Source organism: Vulpes lagopus, chromosome 6 (genome assembly GCF_018345385.1).
Source record: "Vulpes lagopus strain Blue_001 chromosome 6, ASM1834538v1, whole genome shotgun sequence".
In the NCBI taxonomy this organism is placed as follows: Eukaryota; Metazoa; Chordata; class Mammalia; order Carnivora; family Canidae; genus Vulpes; species Vulpes lagopus.
Genome location: NC_054829.1, coordinates 8,662,601 through 8,674,894, shown reverse-complemented (window position 1 = coordinate 8,674,894; position 12,294 = coordinate 8,662,601). Strand labels below are relative to the sequence as shown.

At 47.7% G+C, this 12,294-nt stretch overlaps 1 protein-coding gene across 1 annotated transcript in view; it reads left to right on the top strand.

Moving 5' to 3' along the window:
* Positions 1-7,736, top strand: part of LOC121493366 (translation initiation factor IF-2-like) — a 48,916-nt gene extending 41,180 nt beyond the window's left edge. The window contains exon 5 of the mRNA XM_041759163.1: positions 5,284-7,736. The gene's annotated coding sequence lies outside the window, so the exon portion shown is untranslated. The remainder of the gene's footprint in view (positions 1-5,283) is intronic.
* Positions 7,737-12,294: the final 4,558 nt, after the last annotated feature.

The following is a 12,294-nucleotide window of genomic DNA, read 5'->3' as shown; positions in this document are numbered from 1 at the left end:
TCTCCCCACACACCTTTTTTAAAGATTCTATTTTTAAGTAATCTCTACACTCAGCATGGGGCTCGAAATCACAACCCCAGGATCAAGAGTTTCATGCTCCACCAACTGAGCCAGCCCGGCACCCATCTCCCTTTTTATGTTGGTCTGATTTTATGTCTGTTAGTAAAGTTTTCTGATATTCTTTATAAAGATTTTACACATTTTTGTTAGATTTATTTCTAGATATTTTGTCTTTCAGATACTATTGCAAAAATGCTGGCATTTTAAAATAGACTTTTCTGGGGTGCCTGGTTGGCTCAGTCAGTTGGGCATCTAACTCTTTATTTCAGCTCAGGTTGTGATCTCAGGGTCATAAGATCAAGCCCCACCTCAGGCTCTGTGCTCAGCGGGAAGTCTGCTTGAGATTCTCTCCCTCTCCCTCTGCCTCTCCTGCTTACGTGCACCTGTATGTGTGTGAGTGCTCTCTCTCTCTCTCTCTCTCTCTCTCTCTCTCTCTAATACATAAATAAATCTTTAGAAGAATAAAATAAAATAGGCTTTTGAGATATCTTTACATTTTCAGTAAATTATCTTAAATAAATCATCATTAAGATATAGTCTGCAAACCACAAAATTCACCTGTTTAAAGTACGTGATTTAGTGGTTTTAGTATCTACACAGAGTTGTGCAACCATCACCAAAATCTGTCTTAGAACATTTGTATCACCCCCTCAAAGAAGTGCCTTTCCCATCAGCAGTCACTTCCCATTCCCCTTCTACCCAGTCCCTGGCAGGAGGGAGGAAGTGATGGAGGGAGGGAGGGAGTGACAGAGGGAGGGAGGGAGTGAAGGTATCCTGAGCAGCAAGCTTCATGTCACTCACTGCTCAGAACCAGCCTTTACTTTCTTTCTTTCTTTGATTTTGTTTCCCCTCCCACATCTATTGCTGCTGTGGCTTCCAAGCTCACCTCCTGCTCTCTATCCTCACACTCCGGCCAGACAACTTTTTCCAAAGAAAAGAATGTTCCAGACACTTGGGAACGCAGCTATGCTGCTAGCATGGTTCCTACAGGGAGCTTCAGGCTGATGAATCAAGCACTGTAGAGACAGGCCTTGGGGTATAAGTTCCGTGGGGCAGAGAAGGCCTCTCTCCTGGGCCCTTGGTCTGCTGCAGAGGCCTCAGAAAGTAAACACAGCCGACCTGATTATTCCCCTCCACTTCCTCCTGAGTCAGAGCTATCTCGGGTTAACTCAGGGAAGAGGCTAAATTAAGCCTTGAAACCAAGCTGCCTCGGTGACAGGCACTTTGTTTTGCTTGAGTGACTGTGATGATGGGCCTTTGCTTTTAAGGGCAGCGCTAATTGCGTCTCTTTAGACCAACCGTGGTGATCCATTCCCTGCCCTGCAGAGACCGGGAGATGCCAGGTCCCTCCGCAGTACCCACTCATTCATTCCCCACACTTCTCCCAGCGCCTGCCCCGTCCGTGCCAGGCATCGTGCTTGGAGGTGGACACTCAGCAGCTTGCCCTCTCGGGGCTCGAAGTCTAGCCAAAGAGACAACAAGGAACAAGACCACCCACAAAGAGATAACTGGTACTTGGATAAGATGTCTGTCCAGAGCAGAGAAAAGCAGTGGATTTCATTTTTTATTTTTTTATTTTTGTAGAATTTAGTGTTTAATAAAGGACAAACTCCAATACAAGGATGCTGCTTATGCGATCAGCCTGCACTTCAGCAGAATTGTGAAAAATAAATTTCATACGATATTACCGAATGATGGGATTGCAGATTATGATGTTTAACAAAAATATTGCGAGCTCAGAAGTGCAATGCTAGAAAAGCTTGAGTCCACGTAAGGCGTTTTTTACATCTCCAAAGGCCAAAAGGTTCAGCTGAACCCATCACTTGATTTAGAGGTGAGACAACGAGGCCAGCAGTTGACATAACTTGTCCTGAGTCAGAGACAGTGTGGGGAACCAAGTCTTCAGGGCTTCTCTTCCGGGACAACAGGGTGTCCCCCAAAGTACTTGTACTTTCTCGTGGCTTCATGCAGGGGCTGGGCCATGGAGTCAGCAGGGGAAAAGAGGTGATGTCTCTGGCACTCACAAACAAGCAAGCAGACATGGCCCCTCTGAGAAACTATTTAACACTAATAAACAGGTTCACGTGTGCACCCCATATGCCCCAGCAGTTCCTCCTCTGAGGGTAGGTAACCAATGCAAAATCACACACATAGAAGCTTTATGTCTAAAGAAAAAAATTGCAAACAAACATTGAACTCTAGAAAAAATTGCAAACAAACATTGAACTCTAGAAAAAAAAATTGCAAACAAACATTGGTGTATGCATGCTGCAGTATTTAAGGGGAAGTGTAATAATACTTGCAATTTACTTTGAAAGACACCCAAAAAGGGAGATGGATAGATATTTGATGAAGAAGCATCGTAACGTGTTAACGGTGGAATTTAGATGGTGTGTGTGCGTACCGGTGCTCACTGTACATTTTTTTTTTCTTGCTGTATGTTGAAAAATTTTATATAAAACATGGGGGAAAGTGCAAAGCAGACATGTACAAGAATGTTCAGAGCAGCATAATGGCTTCAAACTGGAAGCAACCCAAATGTCCATCAGCTGTACGTAGAGATCTACATTGTGGGTCTCGTTTGTATAATGGGATGCTGTTCTTAATAAGAATAAATGAGCCGCAGCTACACAACAACACAGGCGAATTTCACCAATGTTACCACTGAGGGGGGAAAACCAGACAGACTCAAAAGAGGACGTGTATGATTGTATTTGTATTCCATTTGTAAAATCTACGAACATGTGGAACTCACCTCAGGTGTAGAAGCCAGGATAACGGTTCGGGGGTCAGGGTGTGGGAGGAAGGATAGTAAGTGAAGGAGGGCCTCCTGGGGCTCTGGAAGGTTCTGTTTCTTGATCCTGATGCTGGCTAAGCATGCGAACATTTATGAAGCTGTACATTTAAGGTCTGTGCACTTTTCTGTATGTGTATCATGCATAGTTAAAAACTGTACTAGGAAAAAGAAAGCCAAATAGATCCACCTGGAAGCTTTGCCTAGCCGAGCTACAGGGTAAGATCCCGCTTGGAGCCTGTGTAGTATATCAAAGCTGTGAATGAAATGAAATTTTGAAAAAAAAAAAAGAAATGAAATTTTGCTTTATGACACTCATTCATTCCTTTGTGCATGGATTCATGCTGCATTAATTCCCCTAGTTTCCAGTGATTGTCTCTGTTTCCTTTGCACACACGTCTGCTTGCATATACTGTGTTGCAAATCTAGACTTGATCGCACGACCTGACCCGGCCCTTTCAGGGGTTTATGCGCCCAGAGGAATGGGCATACAGACATTTCACTTTGCAGCCACCCCTCCCACCTTCCTGGGTTCCTGTTTGGGAGCCTTTCTGGATATCGGCCCCAATCAGTTCTCCAGAGAAAAAGACACAGTAAGAAAGATGATAGATTGATGATAGACGGGTATAGATAAAAAGAGATTTATTCTAAGGAATTGGCTTATGTGATTATGGAGGCTGGCAAGTCTTAAGATCTGCAGGGTGAGTCAGCAACCAGGAGACTCAGGAGAGCCCATGGGTTAAGTTTCAGTACAAAGGCAAGCAAGCTCAAGACCCAGGAAGAACCAGTGTTACGGTTTGAATTCAAAGGCCCGGTAAGGCTGATGTCCCAGCTCAAAGACAATCAAGCAGGAGAAATTCCTCCTACTGGGTCCTTTTGTTCTATTTAGGTCTTCAACTGATTAGATGAGGCCCACCCACTTTAAGAAGAGCCAGTTACTTTACACATTCTCTACCAATTCAAATGTTAATCTCATCCAGGAACATTTCAAGAGACACCCAGAATACTGTTTGACAAATGTCAGGGCTCCCCGTGACCCAGTCAAGTTGACGCACAAAATTAACCATCACAACCTCAGAGCATGAAACACTTTCTGGCTCTAAAGGAGGAAGTGCAGAAGGCTCCAGCTGCCCACCAGGTCACCTGGATGACCATGTTTATTATCTTAAAGAATAAAAGGAAATGATTTTAGTTACTGCAAAATTCACCGTGCAAAAAAATCTGAAACCTATGAACACAGTGTAGAGGATAATGATGAAAAATGAGCACCCGCGTGTTCCCCACCCAGCTTAACCAATGGGAAATGGCCAGTGTGTTGAAGGCTTTTGGTGCTCCCTCCAAATGGCCTCCCACTTTGTCCTTCCCTATGAGACACCTGTTTTCTGATTTTAACCATTAATCATTCCCTTGCTTCCCATAAAATCTAAATATTATGTCTCTAAACAGCATATTGCTTGGTTTTGTCTGTCTTAAGTCATTGTGAATGGACTCCTGCTGCCCAAAGCCTTCTGCGTTTTTTTCTTTCACTCTGCATTACATGTTGGGGCTTCATCATGTTGTCCCATGTACCCTCAGTCCCTTCATTTCATTGCTGTATAAGAGCCCATCACGTCGAGCCGCGTCTAGCGCTCGTGCCCATCTGTTCTACACTTGGTGCACCTTCGGGTAGCTTCTAGTTCTCTGCTGCCACAAAGCTTGTAGGCATATCCCATCCACCTCCCCAGGTGCACAGATGCAGAGATTTCTCTACGGTAGACACCTGGGAGAACAGGTGCCCCTCCCAGTTGTACTATATGTGTCTCTTTGCTTTCCTAGGTAATGCCAAGGAACTTTCCAGAATATACCCAGTTATGCTCCTGCTAGAGGCTAGGCGGGTTTCTTATGGTAGCCCTTTCATCCCCTTGCTGCCCTCTCTGGTCCCAGTAAATCACCTTCCCCAGGTCCCGGCCCCCCCTGCCCACCCTGCAACCAGTACGTCTGTAGTGTGTAGTGTCTAGTGTACCTTTTTTGTACATATGCAGGCCAGCACATTTCTTGGGTGTGATCTAGTACGTGATGTGTGTAAAACACCCACTGCCTATATTTTAGTTCGACTGCTAGGCAGGGCTCTGGGTTTCTACTTCAAGGAAATGAGGATAGAACAAGCTCAGAAGAGTCAATGCCCCCGCTCCCCGTCCTTCTGGACCCCTGGGCTGACCTCTTCCTGCCAGTGTCAAGACAGTTGTCCTTGAAAATGATAAGCCACACACTCTGCTCTTTCTCCGCGGCCCCAAGCAGTGTGTCCCCAAGATTGGCCCCGCGGATGATTTTTCGCTCCCACACATGCTCTAGTGCCCAGGCATGAAATCGCCTCCCACACCGGGTCTGCCCTGCTATGGAGAGGATGCTAGTAAATGATAATCTCTTGTGCTGCCTCTTTTCTATTACAGGTTAGCCTGGGGCGGAAGATAAAGACATTTGCCACCAAGATGGTAATCACGAGTGGAAATGAGGAGGACAGAGAGGGCCAGGAGAGAGAGAGTAAGGAAGAGAGTGTCTTGGCGATGCTGGGGATTATCGGGACCATTCTGAACCTGATTGTTATCATATTTGTATACATATACACCACTCTGTGAATGGCCCAGAGGGTGCTTGGAGGCCTCGGGGTGGCCGCAAGATGGGAGTCCTGTGTGTCGACAGATCCGTGATCGGACGCTGCGCAAACAAGCAGGCTTGACCTACACACGCTGCTCAAGCAAATGCACCTTCGAACTTTATAAAAGGTCACAAATACAAACCAATCCTGCTGCAAGGAGCAGACACTAAAGCACAATGAATCCAACAAAACTCATTCACACGACAAGGAACTCAGCGTCTTTGGCCCGGAGCCCGAGAGAACACTTGGAAGACCAGCCTTTGACGCCATCGGTGAGCAGATGGGTGCAGAAACTCATGATCGCAGATCTCTGATGGATGTCACGCCTTGGGAGAGAGGAGCAGGGCGGCGCGGCTCGTGGGTGCGTCTCCCAGGACATGCGCTTCACCGTCACTCAACGAGCCGTTCAGGATGCGAAACCACAGGGGCAGCCCTTTGACAGACATCCCATCCATCAAAAGTGTCTAACTATTTGATACTGGGGAGATAACTTATTTTTCTTTTTTCATTGGCTTGACGTGTGTACCTGTTCATATCAAGGTTTATAAATCTATATTTTTAATAAATGTGCTCTATTTTTTAGCATGAACCAAATATTTGGAGAGGCACTCCTGGAGTCCTAGAGCTTTCCTTGGTTTTATCTGCTTCGTCCCATAGACTACAGGTGTTCTGTGGTATAACCATCCTAGTCCTGCTTCCAACATCTTGAGTCTTTTACCTTCTCTCTCTCTCCTCTCTTTCTCCTTCTTTCTCTCTCTCTCCCTTTCTCTCTCTCGGGCCTGGAGGACATTTTCCCATAATACCAGCCATGGTCCTGGTCGATGCATGTTTCCAGATTGTCCGTTGAGCGGCTTTTTGTTGTTTATATGGGAGATCTAAACCGATCGTGGGCATGTGGACCTCAGTTGCACCCATATCCTTATTGAGAATTTTGCATGAACAAGGGCCGAGTGATAGATCAGCTTCTCAGAAATGTAAAAAGGACAATCGGAAGGAGAGAGGGCAGCTGTATTGACAGGTCAACTCTGGGACGGAATAGTCAGCTTATACTTGTTGGCAGCATTATAATTTCGTTCTTGTGACCATTCGTTGACCAAATTCTTATTTTAATGGCCACATACCGTGCAAGATGGGGGGAACGGGTAAAGGCCAGTACGAGTGCATAATTCCCCCCTTAGCGCACTGCCTGGGACCTTTTACAATGTAGGTGGGGTGTAAGTAGCACGTGGGCTCCCCACCATGAGAGCTCACGTGGGTGTTTCAGGCTGCAAGGACCCCCTTGTGACAGGTGACTTTTTAAGGACACAAGAGGGGGACAGAACGATCGCCCCCAAAAGATTGCTGTGCTTATTTTAAAATCTTCTGGTTTACACCCACATGGAGCTACGTCCTCCCTGGTAGGGATGGGTGAATATAGACAAATCTGCCCTGTTCTCGCAGCTCCCTGAGACGGGCCTTTGCCTGGCTGTGGCAGCGTGTCCTGATGAAGAGGGTCGCAGTTCCTTTTGCCAGTGCCAGACTTTTCCGTGGATGAAAAAAGCAGCAGCTTGCCTCGCTGGGTTCAAATGATGCCCAGGAGGTCTCTACCGCCAGATCTCTCCCTCCCCTTGTTGTGGCATCTGAAATTCCACCATTAGAGAGTCATTTCTTGTGCTCTTCTAAGGGACCAGGTTCTTTTATAAAGCAAATGCCCCTGAGCACCTGGCTCTGACATTATTCGTCAGGTGTCTTCTCTTCCCTACCAGAAGGAAGCAGACCTGCATTTAGGGCACGCTGTGTGCCGGGCGCTGTGCCAAACACTTTGTATTCCTTAGGTCATTGAATTCCCCCTGTGACCCTATGAGGTGTGGGGTGGGTCTTTTCCCAGGATTGTAGAAGAAAGGGGGGCTCAGATCATGTGGCTGAAACCCCCGATCTGACTGATTCCTTAACCCAGAGAGGAAATACACAGGAGGGGAAGGCGCAGGAAAGGGCCCTCGGGGTCAGGTCACAAATCTGATGGCTTTGCTAAGGGCCAGCTCTGTACACCTCCCTCCCTCTCCTCCATAAAAATAAATAACCCTTAGGAACGCCTTGGACAGAATATCCTACAAATAAGGACGAGGGACAAGAGGCTGGTTAGAAATAAAATGGGATGTCGGGGGAGGGAGCTATCTACCGGGTTCTTTGTGATTCTAGAAAGACTGTATGAAAATTCTGAACAGTGAACAGAGTGAACAATAAAGGTGCAATGGATTAAAAAAAAAACCTCTCCATGTCTTTTTTTAAAAAAACTTCACTGTCATTCCTTTGGCTGTTCTTACCTTTTATTTAAAGAACACGCACACACACACACACACACACACACACACACACACAAACCCAAATGCAACTCTTTTCAACAGAGACAGTTTTGTTTGGGCCGCAGAAGCCCCAGTGATTTTTCAAGTATGCTAATTCAAAATGTATTGAGGGGAAAAACGGCCGTTCCAACCCTCTGAGCCGCCTCCCTCCCATTGGTTCTTCTAGATTATTTTAATCCACAGCCTGCAAATAAAGCGCCCAGCCTGTTGGGTGTGTGCCGGGCGAGGGGCCGCACTCTCCTGCGTCTCTGGCACGCCCGGTCTCAGTCCTCCTCTCACTTGGCAGGACCCAAGCACACAGGCTGCTTACACTCGCAGCTTCCCTGAGGATCTGGAGGCGTCTTCAGGGAATCCGGAAGAGACTGCCAATGGCCCTGGGTCTTCAGTCCTAAGTGCTCCGAGCCCAGCTTTGGGACGCGAAGCGCTAAGCACAACCACACCAGGGATTTGTGCTCTCCCCAGCACTTTGCCCCCATCCTGCAGGAACACCTCACAGCGATCCCCATGAGATGTGTGGGCTTATCCCCGTTTTACGAGGTGAAGGAAAAGGCTCTCTAGAAGGCTGATTTGTCCAAGTTTGCACAGTTAGGAAGCAGCAGAATCAGGCCTTTGGCTCTGCACCACTTGCCATGAGCACCTCGCATGGCCCGGGCTGCGGGGCTGGGCGCCGCTGGAGTCTGGCTGGTCCGGGCTCAGAGCACACTGATCCCCGATCCCCCATCTCCTGCAGCTGGTCCCCCGGGCAGCGTGGCAGAATTGATGCATCTCATTTCTACCCCCAGGAAAAAAACTCAGAAGGCCCAGTCCTGGCAGCAGAGGAGGTCTGGAGCTGCAGAGTGCTTGCCTGGGGCCCAAATCCCACTTTAGGCTCTTAGGAGTGGGCAGTCCACGCCAGCTCTGCTGGCCCTGGTGTTCCTCACAGGGGCGATAACGGTCCCCAGAGTCCGTCAGGTGGATATGTTTACGTCATTTAACTGATGCAGGAAGTGTGATGGGCAAGGTGAGTCTACTGGGCAGAGGCCCAGGGGCTGACTGTGAGCTCGCACAACAAGGTGCTGGACCTAAGTTCTAGGGATGGCTGCCCGAGAATGGCATTGAGACCCCCAAAGAAAGAGCCCCGAGGAGCCTGAGGCTCAGTGGAGGGGACAGGATGCCTCAAACACCTTCAAATTCACTGTGAGGGACCCAGACTCCGTGAAGGCAGAGGGAGGGGCTTGGGGTCCCTCGGATTCTATGGGATGGGGGGGGGGGTGCAGGACAAAGAGACCCTTTCCCTAGGATTTTTTTTTCTTTTTCTTTTTTTTAACCCATAAGCCACTGAAACCCAGACTAGATCAAGTCCCTTAGTCACATAACTCGAGAGTCCAGAGATGTCAAGGGAAGTCTGGTGAAAGAGAAATCTCTATAAAGAGATATTTTTTTTTCTTTTAAAAAGAGCTTCCTGGATATTGGCTGGAACCCAAGGCTTTTTCCCAGTGCATGTTCTGTGATTTCTATGCAAAGCGAGTGGCTTCTCAGCAAATCCTGAGCTCCATGCCCACCTTGTCCTCTGGAATGTACCATCCCAACCCCAGAAAGCACAGCTCTGGGGGTGCTCTCCTGAAGGGAGGGCTGAGCCTCTTTATGCTCTAACAGAAAAGACCTTTCATTATTACTTGTCTTCTCATGAGTCACAAATGCATGGTCACAGTTGAAAAGAATTGACACTTAAAAAAAAAATTCTTGGGGATCCCTGGGTGGCTCAGCAGTTTGGCACCTGCCTTTGGCCCAGGGCGCGATCCTGGAGTCCCGGGATGGAGTCCTGCATAGGGTTCCCGGCATGGAGCCTGCTTCTCACTCCTCCTGTGTCTCTGCCTCTCTCTCTCTCTCTCTCTCTCTATCTCTCATGAAAAAAAAAAATATTTGCATTTTTCTAAATTAAAATAATCTCCAGATATTGCCACCCAGAATCAAGTTGAGTTTTACTGCATACATATAGACCAGGTGGCCCGCACAGCTGTTTGGTGAGACCATTTTCCTTGCAATATTAAAATGCTGTTGCCTTTCGGCAAGGCACACTGTTTAGGACATCACCCCGACACTCCCTGTTATAAAGGACAGCTTCCCTTGTTTCTCTTACTTGCTGGGTCCAGAGGCATTCTAGATGCCCATCCTCAGCAGCCATCCAGACTCTTCCTCGTGAGTAGGTTGGATGTTGTAATTTCCACAAATGGAGCCACGCTGTGAACACGGCTCCCAGATACTTTGTCATTAAGGATCAAGACTGTCCTCGCATATGAGTGAATCTTGGGATTCTGTTGTTGAGAGGTGCCCTCACCGATGTCCCGGTTTTCTTGCTGTTGGATTTTTAGGTTGTTGACAGTATTTACTATGAACCACTCAGCTTTCTCTTTAAAGCATCCCAAGCGTTCTGGGAAGACCCCTTCGAGAGGCGTCGGTGGCTTCCTTCACGACAGCTTCAAGGACACTATCTGAAGAAGTCACTCTCCCAAACTAAAGTGGCAATGGGGATCCTCCGGATGCTCAGGCAACGTGTACCCACTCTGGTCCCAGCTCCAGAGTGGACCCTCACCGAGTCTTTAGAGACTTCCAGGTGGTCAGGCATGTTTGCAGGTGGTGTTGCAGTTGGAACCCCTGGTGATGAGCTTGGCCAGGACCCCAGGACGCAGGTGGTTGTGCTGGTCTTAGATGGACCTCACCATCTCTTCAGCTGGGTTTCCTCATCTGTCAAAAGCTGACGGTGACACCCAGATCCCAAGTCATTGGAAAGTCAAATGAGACAATGCAGAGAGAGCTCCCAGCAGAATGCCTGGGAGAGCAGATGTGCTGTCTTGACGCCACTGTATACATTGAGGGAGAGCAAGTCATAGGAAGTCTTTCAGTTAAAGTGTCAATCTCTCACTGTTTCCCTCCCCTCTCCTGCCTTCCTCTCTCCCTATTTCTTTTTCTCCCTCTTTTGCTCCCTCTCTCCCACCCTCCCTCTCCTCTTAGCACCTGGGCCTCAGCCCACTTTCCTGTGAACATTGCCATCAGCCATGCGTGGCCTTGGGGCTCTCTCTTCCCATCAGCTGCCTGCAGAGGATCAGAAAGCCCACTGGCGGCCTTGTTTCCTTGTTCTCTGCAGAAACAACCCCATCGATGTGTAAGCACCTTCCTGAGAGCTACTTAGGGCGCCCAGACTGGCTTCCATAATATCACACATTGGGAAGAGAAAGTTCCAGAGGCCTAATTCCTGATTCTCACTTTGATAGTGCTCTCTAGAAGACCTCCCTAAAGGCAGAATTTCTGTGATGAGACTCCCCAGAAAGACCCCCTTGTGAGTTGGGGCATGGTCTGACTTCACTACATAATGATTCTTCCCTTTCATGGGAAGCAGATGGAAGGAACAGACCACTGATATTTTCCATTGTTCGTAAACACATTACACAAAATTGTACACACTTCTGGAAGAAAAAGGGCTACATATTGCTGTGAGAAGCAAGATCACAAAACTTATCTGTAAATTTTTCCCTACAATAGTCTTTGTTAAGGGGCATGTTTGCTAGACAATAATGGGGGAATTCAGCAGAATTAAGAGTCAGATTCAGTGCTTCCACAGCAGAGTAATCGAGGGTCAGCGCACCTCCCTGCCTGGGATAACAGCCTGCTGGGTACGTAGGCTTGGCCTTAAAGCCTGGACCTTCAACTCTGTTGCCTGTCCTTGTCACTGAGAGGACAACACAACTCAATGTCCTGTTCAGACAGTAGAGGCATCCCACCTCCCAGCCAAGGGCAGGAAGCAGTAGGATAACAGCTGAACAGTCCTAAGCATTACAATTAGTTAAAAAAAAAAAAAAAAAAAAAAAAAAAGGAAAACGTCTCTAACTAGTCTTTGTCTTATTGGGACTAAGGAATCAAAGTTAGAACAAACAGAGAGGTGGGTCAGCCTTAATTCTGATAAGATCCAAAGACCACTCCTCAAATCCTCCCTACCTGTAAGACACCATCTTCCTTTTCATCAGGAAGGGGTCACTCCTGTCATGAAAGGCCGAAGGCACAGAACGACGGTGATCCATTGGTGTGGACCAGCTACAAATTCAAGCTTCTGAGGTGCCTGTACATCACTTAATTTGTGGGACCTCCAGCCCAGGAAAGGTCAACTTCAGGCACTTCCTCACAAACCTGCGTATTCTAGAAGAAACTTGTAGGTTCCACTGGAGTCCATACATGGTTAGCTTACCTAACCCCTCGGTCAGCTCCCAAAGAGACTCATGTCTCTCCCTTAGAGAGAGACTCATGTCTCCCTTAGAACAGGAGTCAGGAGACACCTCACAGCACCGTTGTCCTTCCTGTGGTTATCGCCCTCCCCCTCTTCTTGCCATCTGAGCCCTCTATTGTCCCAGCCTGTGAAGTCATGATCTGACCTAGGCTGGCTATGTTTTCGCTTTGGTCACTTTGTGCTTCGTTCTGAGGAGTTTATGTTC